Source organism: Puma concolor, chromosome C2 (assembly GCF_028749965.1).
Source record: "Puma concolor isolate L17-30 chromosome C2, mPumCon1.1.hap2, whole genome shotgun sequence".
In the NCBI taxonomy this organism is placed as follows: domain Eukaryota; kingdom Metazoa; phylum Chordata; class Mammalia; order Carnivora; family Felidae; genus Puma; species Puma concolor.
This window is the reverse complement of record NC_141675.1, coordinates 47,002,148-47,015,341: the sequence shown is the minus strand read 5'-3', so window position 1 is coordinate 47,015,341 and position 13,194 is coordinate 47,002,148. Positions and strand designations below refer to the sequence as shown.

General features: G+C 35.2%; 1 long non-coding RNA gene across 1 annotated transcript in view; it reads left to right on the top strand.

Annotated features, from left to right (window-relative positions):
- Positions 1 to 12,660, top strand: part of LOC147577231 (uncharacterized) — a 43,863-nt gene extending 31,203 nt beyond the window's left edge. Inside the window, exons 2-4 of the long non-coding RNA XR_015240054.1 lie at positions 7,289 to 7,381; positions 7,484 to 7,599; positions 12,259 to 12,660. This is a non-coding gene — a long non-coding RNA (uncharacterized LOC147577231). The remainder of the gene's footprint in view (positions 1 to 7,288; positions 7,382 to 7,483; positions 7,600 to 12,258) is intronic.
- Positions 12,661 to 13,194: the final 534 nt, after the last annotated feature.

Here is a 13,194-nt window from a genome sequence, read left to right as displayed (position 1 = left end):
AAAAAAAAAAAAAAGACAAAGTCAGGAAGTTGAGGTCTGGAGAGTACATGTCAGTGCAGCCTATTGGGCAGTACATAACTGGGTCTACACACAGCTGGGTTGATCTTTAAAGGTCATTTATTCCAAATGTGACTTTAAAAATATGAGGAGATATTTTTGTCTTCAGTTAAAATGGAGTAATAAAGACTGAATTTACCCTCCCATTTGAGATAATTCCCCCATAAGGCAAAGTATATAAAACAGTGTCAGATGATGAAGGAGAGTGCGACCTGAGAAATAGGAAACAAAAAGGTGAGCCTAACAAATGCTTCCTTAAGACTTTCTGGGATAAGGGGCACCTAGGGTGGCTCAGCTGGTTAAAGCATTGGACTCTTAGTTTCAGCTCAGGTCATGGTCTCAGGGTTCATGGGTTTAAACCCTGCACTGGGTTCTGTGCTGATTGCACAAAGCCTGCTTGGGATTCTCTCTCTTCCTCTCTGTCCCCTGCCCCCCCCCCCCACCACTTATGCTCTCTTTCTCTCTCTCAAAATAAATAAATAAACTCTAAAAAAAGTTTCTAGGCTAAGAGAGATCCAGTAGGAGCCTAGTGTATGGAGGACATGGAACTGTGTGTGTAAACTGAGGTAGCTAGAATTTGCAGTGCAGAGTATCAGGAAGAAGAGAGCAAGAAGGAGAGCAAGAGAAAGAAAGAAAGAGAGAGAGAGAGCATGCTCCAGGAAGATACCCCTTGAGTATGTGACTGGATACTAACACATGCATGGAGACTACTCCAGGGTGAGGAAAGTTTTAGAAGTAACAATGCCTAGCACTCACAAAGGACTTGGAGTAATGTCTGTTACCACCAGCTGAACTGGAAAACCTCATGATGAAAGGGCACTGGGTAAACAAGAGACTTCCCTGAATAGTGGGAATCTTTAGCCTTACCTAGAATTGCTCTGATTCTAACAAATATAAAATCAAGACCCAAAAAGAACAGGGGCACCTGGGTGGCTCAGTCGGTTGAGCGACCAACTTTGGCTCAGGTCATGATCTCATGGTTTGTGAGTTTGAGCCCCATCAGGCTCTGTGCTGACAGCTCAGAGCCTGGAGCCTGCTTCTGATTCTGTGTCTCCCTCTCTCTCTCTGCCCCTCCCCTGCTCATGCTCTGTCTCTCTCTGTCTCAGAAATAAATAAACATTAAAACAATTTTTTTAAGAAAAAAAATTTAAAAAGACCCAAAAAGAGCAAATTGCAAGTAACTTAAATGCATCATAGAACAAACCTCATGAATATTTGTATAAAAACAAAACGATCCAGAACTCAATAGAGTAAAATTCATGACTGGCAAAAACAAAAAACAAACAAAAACACCCCCCAAACCATTATACCTTTGCAAAGCAATAATAAAATATAAGCCACATTGAGGAGAAAAAAACCCCAATAAATTGAAACTGGACTAGAACTAATAAAATGTTAAAATCAACAAATGAGGACATTGATACTGCTAGTACAACTATATTACATATGTTCAAAGAGTTGAGGAGAGTCATGGAAGATATAAATCCACCCAATTTGAACTTCTAAACATAAAAAGTTTGATGTGTGAGATGAAAAAAAAATCTGAATGCGATTAAGCAAGTTAGGAGACATTAAAAAGGAAATATTTTAGAATGGTTAAACTTGAAAATGTTGACCACACCAAATGTTGATAACGAAGTAGAGAAACTGGATATCTCATGAACTGCTTATGGGAATGTCCAATAATATAACTACTTTGAGAGATTGACAGTTTCTTAATCTGTTTAACATATGTGTGCAATATAATCTAGTCACTCCACTCCTTAGCCTTTCCCAAAGAAAATGAAAGCCTACATCCCTACAAAGAATTGGGCACAAGTTCACACAATAGCTTTATTTGTAATATTCCACTAAAAAGACCAAAATGCCTATCAACAGGTTAATGGGTTGGCAAACTTTGGTATGTCCATGTAATGGATACTTGTCAGCAAGAAAAAGGAACGAACTATTGATATATGCTACAAAATGGATGAATATTAACATCGTTATGCTGAGTGGTAGAATCGAGGCAAGAAAGCATACATACAGTATGATTCCAGTTGTATAAAATTCTAGAACATAAAAAGTAATCTATAGTGACAGAAAGCCTATTAGTTGTTGCTTCGAGAAGGGGGAGGAGGGACAGAGAAGTTTGAGTGGGAATGACTGCAAGGATCCGTTGGTGGGTATTGATATACTCATGATCTTGATTGTGGTGATGGTTCACGGTAGGTACACATGAAAACTAATCAAATTGTATACTTTTAATATGTGCAGTATATTGTGTGGTGTTAAAAAAAAAAGAGGAGGGGCGCCTGGGTGGCGCAGTCGGTTAAGCGTCTGACTTCAGCCAGGTCACGATCTCGCGGTCCGTGAGTTCGAGCCCCGCGTCGGGCTCTGGGCTGATGGCTCGGAGCCTGGAGCCTGTTTCCGATTCTGTGTCTCCCTCTCTCTCTGCCCCTCCCCCATTCATGCTCTGTCTCTCTCTGTCCCAAAAATAAATAAACGTTGGAAAAAAAAAAAATTTAAAAAAAAAAAAAAAAAAGAGGAACCTGGAGAACAAAGGTTTCACAGGGAGTCATAGGCAGAACTATTAAAGTCATATTTCCTTTTTCTATAATGCATTTCCTTTATTCTTAAAAGTATTTGAAAACAACATTGATTATTAGATGTAGTGTCATGTGTAAATGCAATCCATAATAATTTACAGTTCTGTCCTACTTCTTCCAAAATCAAAGAAGCACAACTGCAACTGTTATTCACATGGATGTTGAAAGGCTGGGAGTCCACATGTTGATGGAGCCACCATAGCCATGGTTACAATATTGCTTATTGTGGACTCCATGACAACAAAGGATGTGCGATGAAAATTCACTAGTCTATACAGTAATATTCACTTCACACAGTGTTTGGAGTTTCTCACATTTTATCTTAGAGCCACCTGCAAGCTCATTAAACACAGATATCTGGGACCCATTACCAGTTTCTGACTGAGTAGGTCTGGTAGGGGGCTGAAAATTTTACGTCTCTACCAAATTTACAGATGATGCTGATGAAGTTGCTCGAGGGACCACACTTTAAGAATCACTAAGATAAATGCCCTAGACAAAAAGACAAGGAATCCCTTCATGCAGTTGAATTTAATTATTCATTTGGGTTTGGATTTAAATATGTCCAGGTGGCAGAGAGCAAGCAAGCATCTGAGCAGCCCAGTGGAAATACCCCTGTCAGATGCTCATCCGTCCTTTCCTGTTTCCTGGATCCATTTAGCTCACCACAAACCTATTTTGTAGGTGTAGGAGTCACACACAGATCTTTCTACTTTTCAAATTTAAAATGTTTAATGGTAGCCAAAGGTAGCACCGTGTGCAGTTGAATCCTCGCAGAACCAATGAACATCATTGTCCACTTGTAAGTTCAACAAGGTGTTTAAATGCCTGTCCTATGTCACACTCTGTGTTATGTACTTGATATTCAGTGGTGAGCAAGTTGGGCACGGTCTTTACCTCTTGGAAATTCCTGTCTATTGGAAAAATTGTCATTATATCAATAATCATCCAAATAAAAGAGCACAATTGTGACAAATGTACAGAAGGAGAGCTGTAAATATTATTGACGATCAGTACAAAAATAATGTTCCTGTGAAGACAATGCATGTAATTCTATAACTTGATTGGATCTGTATCTGCCTCCAATTCTAATGATAATTTCTGATATAGTTTGCACTGGACAATTCTACCAGATAATATAAAGCGTATGGCACTCCACCTCCCATTTACATTTTCATTGCCTTTGGTTTTATCCCTGAATTTGTATCTTCTTTCTCTTGTAAGTTGATTTAACTTCTACCTTTTATTACTTTTATATTTTTAGAAGTTATGGTGTCAGTTTATTTAATGTTTATCTTTTCTTTGACTGATTTCATCTCAACCAAAATAGATCTCTTGTTTAATTTGTTATTGTACATTTGGAACAGAATCAGATTTTCTGAGCTTCACTAAATTACTTCTTCTTTTATAAGACAAATGCTTCACAGGAGACCTGAATGTGAGTATTCAATAAATACTTTTCCTCCATTTCCCAATTTTTTTTCCTTTATTCTTGCATGCACAGTAAGCTTGTGAAATTCATGAATGATAACTCTCAAAATTTTCTTGAAACCTGAAATTTAAGTATACCACAATGTTTGCATAAGCTTCTAGCTTTCACCTAAATGCCAGTACAGTTCCTCTTCTTATCATCTCACCTTTTAAACTTACATGAAGAGTTTTATGCAATGCAATTTTCACATTAAAAGGAAATTTTTAATTCCTTCTGAAGGTTACCATGTAACTAATGATGAACAGAAAAAAATCAAAGTTGCCTCGAGAAGTAGGTGGGGAACAGTTGACCAAATTGGTGCTTTTTTTTTGTTTTCTCAGGTCTCAGGACATTTAGAACTTTACAGCATCAGAGCTGAGGGCCAAACTCTCAGGGATCACAGCTTTGACAACATAATTGCCTGGGACATTCAAGGCTAGGCTCTATCACCAGCTGAGTGACTCACCAGCTCATGTAGAATACATGAGATTCAAATTTGTGACGGAGCAAAACTTCAAATAACTCCAAATTATGAATGCCAGGGTTGCTTGGGAATTGTTCATTCTGTCTTCCAGCATTTGTAAAATATTTATTCAACAAATTATAAGATCATGGCCAGTGATGAATACCAAGCCTCTATACTTCATATTCTATAATTACGCCAAGTTGTATAAAATCATAGACCTCAAGATCCTATGACAGTATTTACAACTTGTTTCTTATTTCTCTGATAGCTACAATACCATTTTAGATCCTTATCCCATTCATCCATTTAAGCATTTTTGACATCTACTATGATGTAAGCACTTTGCCTACTTCATACAATAGGCTCTACTCACTTAAAAAGCCTATAGTTTGGGTAGAAAGAAACACAAACAGACCATTACAATAAAATGTGAAGAGTACTGTATCACAGGGAAGCCCAGAAAAGAAGAGGAAGAAAGACACATCAAGTTTATGAGGTTTAATCCAGTAAGTTTTCCCATTGATTTTCCTCTCATTCTGAACATGGTTCATGAAATAACATCCTAAACATGTCCAGAGTCAGCAAGTACCACCCAGCATCTGTGTTTTAGGCCCCACTGCAGCTTTCATTATTAGCAGATCTGACACTTGCCTGTTCTAGTAAGTTATTATGGTTTCTATCAGGACATAGAAAATAGATGTGAAAATAGATGTGATAGATTTGGAATAGAATTTAGTCATAGGAAAAATGTCTGTTTTAGGCTAAAATATCATATCAAATAAATAGTTGCTAGGTGACAACACAGTGTGATTCATATTCTGCAAATGATATAGCTGTAAAAAAATTAAAACTTAGTTTTTCTTTAAAGCATTTTCTCATATTGTCTAACGATGCTAGGTCGGGGACTTTTTTTTTTAATTTTTTTAATGTTTATTTTTGGCACAGAGAGAGACAGAGCATGAGTGGGGGATGGGCAGAGAGAGAGGGAGACACAGAATCCAAAGCAGGCTCCAGGCTCTGAGCTGTCAGCACAGAACCCCACATGGGGGTCAAACTCACAGACTGTGAGATCATGACCTGAGCCGAAGTCAGACGCTTAACCAACTGAGCCACCCAGGCACCCCTAGGTTGGGGACTTCTAATACTGTAGGACAAACACATTGACCATTAAATTTTTATTTCAGGAGGGAGTTACTGATACCCAAAGTCCCTGCTGAGACACAGTAGGGTTTTATGATGTGAGATTTGAGGTAGATTTTCCCACGACTTCCATCGTCTCAACTTACTCCAAAAAGGAAAAATAAAAACCTGTATTAAATGAAAGCCCAAAGAATTATTAGAATTGTATGGTTCCAAACAGGGCAAGAGAGTAATATAAGTAATGGGAACATATGTCAGTAGAAACTTACTTTCTCTTTTCCAAAGATAGTGTGCCCCTGTAGGGAGAGACTATCATTTGTTCTTTGGGCTGGCAATACTTAATTCTCTGTTCTGTACTTGGTAGGCACTCAATAAACATTCGGCAACGATTATAAAAATAATGAAGATGAAGTTATTTTAATTTTAAATTAAGTTAAATTCTAGGAAGGTTTTGTAATAAAAGTAAATTTAATATTTCTCCCAGCTCTATTCTTTGTTCTTTAGGACATTTCATAAGTATGTCTTGCCTGTTCAGAATGACACTATGCATTATTCTCAAAGGCATGAATTTTTTCAATCTCTGGAGTCATATTGATTTGGAATAAACATGTCCTTAAAATTCTAATTTAATGTTCTCGGAAAATTTTGCCATTATGGAAGTCACTTTCATATGTTCCTGTGAGAGTCAAGGGAGAGATTTGAATTTCTACTTGATTTCTTGCTTCTATTCAATTTCCTATCCAAGGTGTCAAATTTATCTCTCACTTGTGACTTTCATAGGAAGATATGAGGGCTCCAATGGCAGAAGGAAAAGGACTATATTTATAATTGTCAGTATTTTTATAGCAACAAGCTGCTGGATCAATAAAAGATAATACAGATTGAGCCATTTATATTCTTACAGCTATAATTTAATTTTACGTGGGAGCAATACATAACTTTTCTTTTATGTTTACTTAGCTATCTGTGTCTTGGAGCCCCTTTTTTGCCTTTGAATTGCCAGTTATCCTAATACTGTTTTTATCTTTTATTTTCTGTGAAAGCAGAAGAAAAAATTTTAAGTGTAATGACTATAAAAGGAAATGACACCTTATAAAAGGCATTGTTAAAATGAAGTACTAAATGTCAAGATTCTTAAAGCACAGGAGAAAATTTACATTAGTTTCTAATTATACTCTATCAGCAAATTAAAAAATACAGAGTCTAAAACTGGAATAAGTCTACAAGTGAATCAAAATTGCATTTAAAATGTCTTTTCTTTACCAGATGATCAAAGTACCTATTTTTTTTTTTTCTGTGTGAAATGCCACCTGTTCTATACAGCTTTCCTGATTGGTTGAAAATGAAATTGAAAATTCTGTGCTTTTTCACATCCACCTCAATCATATCTTTTCATTTTGCATTTTGTAGTTTCTCATAATTTCTCTTTTAATAATCAGTTTCTTATCCATCTAGATGTACATGTCCTGTGACACTCTTTGAAGAAAATATATATGCTATTGTAGTAGATTGAATGCTGCTATTACATTAGGTAATCACCCACTCTGCTTCTCTATTTTCCTTAAGAGTTCATGAAAACAAAAGGAAGGCAAATCTCCTTATTAACCAAAAATTACACTAACAATTCAACAGACGAACTTCAACAGATGATGAGCAAAGGTGAAATCATATAATTTTGATTAATCCTTCCATTTCAAAGCAAGTTTGACTAAATGTGTAGTCATATTGATCATAAAATCTGTTTTGTTTGATTATTTCCAGTTGCTAATTAATAAACTGTGGAGTTTAAAAAATAGAGGGGACTATAAATTAAAAATTGAGCTACATTCCTGACTTTGTACATGACCATGAGAATGTCAACTCTCAACTATCCTCAGGTGATTTATGAAGAAAGAAGCCTCTAGAATTTTCTGAAGATTGAAAGCAATAATCCCTCCAACAGTTTTTTTTTAGAAAGTTAAAAGAGCATAAAATTGATATGCAAGCTAGATATAATGACTTATTTCAAACTACTACATAGAGACACTGGTTAATTAAGCTATGTTTAATTGGAATTTGATTATTACCATGAAGATGAGTATTATTTTTTTCATGTGTCACTAAGACCATATGTTTTCAATAAACTCTTTGAGACTCACCTTAACAGTTACCGCATGAGAACAAAGAAAAAAATAAGTTTCATTTCTGTATTTCTCTATTTAGAATTATTTAGGAGAAAGGCCAATGACCACATCAAAATATAGTTCTTTGAGATAAGTACCTTAGTGTTGTCAGCACAACATGAAATATTTAAGATTTCTGCAACAGGAACTAAAATGGGCATTTTGTCACACAATACCAGATATGCCATTTCAGTTGGAATGCATAGAAGTAAAGCATTAAACACACCAGATAACCTTATGAAACTATAGTCTCATATCTAAGTGAAAATCATGCAAGAGTATCCATAAAACTTGTACTTCTAAAATTCTAGAAAAGGATTTATCTTGTTTTTTCATTATTTAAAAAAATTTTATTTTATATTTATTTATTTTTGAGAGACAGAGGGACACAGAGCGTGAGTGGGGCAGGGGCAGAGAGAGAAGGAGACACAGAATCTGAAGCAGGCTCCAGGCTCCGAGTTGTTAGCACAGAGCCTGACACGAGGTTTGAACATGAACCATGAGATCATGACCTGCGCTGAAGTCGGATGCTCACCTGAGTGAGCCAGCCAGGCACCTGTCTTGTTTTTTATTTTTAATGTTTATTTATTTTGGAGAGAGAGGGGAGGGAGGAGCAGAGAGAGGATAATGTATGTCATTTTTAAGATCCCACTATATGAATATGCATTCCCTATCCCACTGCCCCACCATCTTTCTAGTATAGTATGCACACTACGTTAGCAGGAACAAACATTCCTTCCTTTGGATCTTCTCTTCAACACTCTGGACATTTTAAAATAACAATTTGTCTTCTATAAGACAAGTCATCAACTAAAATATACAGATATAAATAATCTATTTATAGACAGGCTAATTATATCAATCCAAATAGAACCAAAATTCCTTCATATTTGGACTTGTCCATTGGCAAATAAATGTAAGAAGCTGGCCAAAGTATAATTTAATCCCAATGGGACTGCTATTTAAGGAAAACAAAACAAAAATTCTTAACTTTAACCAATTCTCTTCTATACTCCCCTCTGGGCACATAAATAATAAAAACAACTAATCCCATAGGGATAAATCCATGTCCCCTCCCCAACTTCTTCTTCCTCTTTAATTAGGGACAAAACAACTAAGTAGTACAGTTTGAATATAAACTTGCCAGTATTTCTAAAATGTTACATAAGAAAATTGTCACTAGTATATTAAGAAGAATTCTAACTTGGTACAACATAATCCACAGAGCAAGAAGTCAGGCCTAGAGGGAAAATGAAAGGTCAAAGAGTTGGTTCCAAAAAATCTCCCAACTCTAATGAAATAGTTTGTATTACACAAGGTCTCCAGTCAAAAGCTACTATAAAATCTCAGTCTAAAAATTTTCAGCTTATTTAGGCATTAGAGAGCAATTAAAGCAGCCATGATTAGAGGTACAGATCAAAAAGAGAATGGAAACACACTAAAGGGAACTATACTTGTTTAGCTGCTTTCTCCCATTGAAACATTTACTATTATTTGCCATTTCATAGCGGGAGGCTCAGAGTTTAAGCAGAAAGTCTGTCTAGAGTGTTTGTCAAACTTGGGATGTGGTAAAAATATAATGGCTAAAAAGGTAGGTCAGACCCAAACGAACAAGATCTAGAGAAAATGACTTTGTAAGGAAGTGAGGACAACCTTTTTTTGCTTGAGTCATTTGTCAAGCATTAATATTTCAAGGTGTAAGAGACTGAAGAACTAAGAAGTAAGCAGGTTAGGAGGCAAAACAAAAAACAAAAAAAAAACAAAAAAACAAAAACAAAAACAAAAACAAAACCCTTTTAGCAGTCTCACAGCACCAAAAGAACACAAATTGGAAATTAGAATCTTCCAAGAAAGAGAGGCAATGGTAAAACTCAAATTTTTCAGGAATATGGGCAAAGTAAAAATATTACAGCTTCTACAAAGCTTCAAACCAGTTCTCAAACTTTATTAATCCTAGCTTAGACTGAGAGAATCTGCCCTTATACTAACTACTCACTAGAATAATTAAATATTCTTTGATAAAGATAATGTCACATAGAGCTTCCTGTCTTGGCAGTCTTTTATATACAATGTTTAGAATTCAAAACAAATCTACAATAGTACCAAATGATCAAAAAACAAGAGAAGGAATAAGTACTAGAAACAGACCCACAGATGATCTAGGTAGTGAAATGATAAAACAGAAATGTAAAAATAATTGTAATCAATATGTTCAATAAAATAGATGACAAAATAGTTTCAAAAAGCATAAGAATATATATAATATATAACATATAACATATATAGAATATAAATATAAATATAAATATAAATATAAATATAAATATAAATATAAATATAAAATATTCAAATGGTAGTTCCAGAACTGAAGGATACAATAACTGAAAAGAATATTTGTGGGTAAATTACCAGAAGATTAGATATAAGAAAACAAAAATGTAGGTCAGTAGAAAATAACCAGATTGAAAAACAAAGAGAAAAGAAGGTTGGTCAAAAAAAGAAAAAAGATTAGGAGACATAAGTAATGTCGGAAATGGTAAAATGCATATGTAGAAGAAAAGAGAGAAGAGGGAACATGAGACTGAAGCAATAGTTGAAGAGACAATGGCAAAACATTTTCCAAGGCTGTAGAAAGATATCAAGATAGTTTTTTTTTTCATTTTTTAATGTTTATTTATTTTTGAGAGAGAGAGAGAGAGAGAGAGAGAGAACATGAGAAGGGGAGGGGCCGCAAGAGAGGGAGACAGAATCCTAAGCAGACTCCAGGCTCTGAGCTGTCAGCACAGAGCCTGACATGGGACTTGAACTCATCAACTGTGAGATCATGATCTGAGCTGAAGTCTGATGCTTAACTGACTGAGCCACCCAGGAGGCCCTCAAGACACAGTTTTACAAAGAACTGCTACTCTCCAAAATTATAAATACCCAAAACATCACATCTATGCACAATTTAGTAAAACTTATGAAAAAAATAAAGGGAAAATAAAATCTTAAAAACAGCCAGAGTAAAGAAAAAAAATTCCACATTATTTGACTTCTCCAACTAGCAGTAAAGGACTCTTATTCTTACACTTTCTTACATTCTTACAGTGATATATTTCTCTAACTGAATTCATCCTAATGCCCCTTATCCTAGAAATTCAAAAGAATTCAAAAATAAATGTGTATGGCTTGGTAATTTGAATGACAAATAGTCACATTAAAAAAATCAGCTTGAAGACATTTAATCATTTCTCCTTTTCCAGCCTGAAATCTTTTCCCTTTATAATTTTATTTTGAAATTTAGGAGGTGACATTTGTTTCTTAATTGGGAATTTTAACCTTGAGACCAACTCTTCAACTTGATTTGTCATTTTCTCATGAGCTATCCCCCACTGACTCACTCAAAATACAAACTTTGAAGTTCTTAAATTCACAGTGACCATGAAATTTGAATCTTTGTCTTTTGGTCATAATACCATTATACAATATTTATAAGGATGTAGGAAAGGTTTATTTTACATTTAGGAAGATAAAACTGTATTCTTTAAGTGTATTCTTATTTTCCTGTGTAATAAGAACTGTATTCTTATTTTCCTGTGTAATTCCCTGATGATGAGTGATGTTGAGCATCTTTTCATGTGTCTGTTAGCCATCTGGATGTCTTTGGAAAAGTCTATTCATGTTTTCTGTCCATTTCTTCACTGGATTACTGTGTTTTGGATGTTGAGTTTGGTTAGTTCTTTATAGATTTTGGATACTACCCCTTTGTCCGATATATCATTTGCAAATATCTTCCTCCATTCTGTTGTTGCCTTTTAGTTTTGTTGATTCTTTCCTTTGCTGTGCAGAAGATTTTTATTTTAATGTCCCAATAGTTCATTTTTGCTTTCATTTCAGAAAAATGAAACCTTGCTATTTGCAGCAATGTGGATAGACTAGAGTGTATTATAATAAGTGAAATAAGTCAGAGAAAGACAAATATCATATAGTTTCACTTATATGTGGAATTTAAGAAACACAACAGATAAACTTAGGGGAAGGGAAGGAAAGATAAGATAAAAACATAAAAGAGAGGCAAGCCATGAGAGACTCTTAACAATAGAGAACAAACTGAGGGTTGCTGGAGGGGAAGTGGGAGGGTGGATGGGTTAAATGGGTGATGAGCACTAAGGAGGACACTTGGGATGAGCACTGGGTGTCATATGTAAGAAATGAATCACTGGGTTCTACTCCTAAAGCCAAGATGACACTGTATGTTAACTAACTTGTATTTAAATTAAAAAAAAACAAATACAAAGTAGCCCACCATGCTGGTTTCTATTTAAACCAAATTTGAAAGAAGAATCATCATTTCTTTTGGATTTATATTTTGTTCATTTTTCATTGGGACAGACTTTCATCTAAACAAGAAGAAACACGTGAACTACAACGGTAAATATGAGGAACAAAGACTGATGGAAGAGGAAGCAAAAAGACAATGGAGGAAATATTTTAGGAAATTATGGTATAAAAAGTAGAAAAGAGGAGAGGTAGAAAGGAATTATTCAAGAAAATATAAAAGGGAAAGAGTCAGTATTAGACATTCAGATTCAACAGATATTTTTGAACCTCTGTGGGCTTGCCTGTGTGCTGGGCTCTGAACAAAATGAAAAAGGCCTCTGCTTCCAAGGAACTTATATTGTAGTTGTTGTGTATCAGTTAAGATTAGGTGGTCTGTATGAAAAAAATGTGTGAAAAGATTTTAAAAGTCATATTGTTTTTCTTTAACCCAAAATAAAACTGAACTTAGCCCAGTGTTGGTTAAATTCTACCCTGAAGGCAATCACTGTTCAAAACAGCTGCTGTGGCCCCAGCTTCCCCATCCATTACCAGACAGCAAAAAAGGGGAAGAGAAAATAAAGCAAAAGGGAAATATTATCCCTTAAGGAACCAACCATACTAGGAGTCTCTTCCCAAAACTTTTAACTTCTAACTCATTAGTCAGGGTTTAGTCATGTTGAAACCTTTAGCATATATGGAAGAGTGGGAAGTAAAATATTTTTGTTGGGCATATCACTGCTCCAAATAATACTCGCTGTTTGCTCTTAAAGCAGAAAGCAAGAATGGATATCGTGTAGGGATCCAGTTGGCTCTGCCATGGATAGAAATGTGAACAATGTGATCTTTGATTATTATTTTATATTTATTTGCTTCTTATGGTCTTCAAACCATGGCTATATTTATAATGATAAAAAAAAGAGACTTATGTTGCCTGAGTCTATTTTCTCCTAGTTGGCCCTATCAGTTATTGTTCATCTAAATCTACTTTTCCTTTTTTCCATTCCCTAA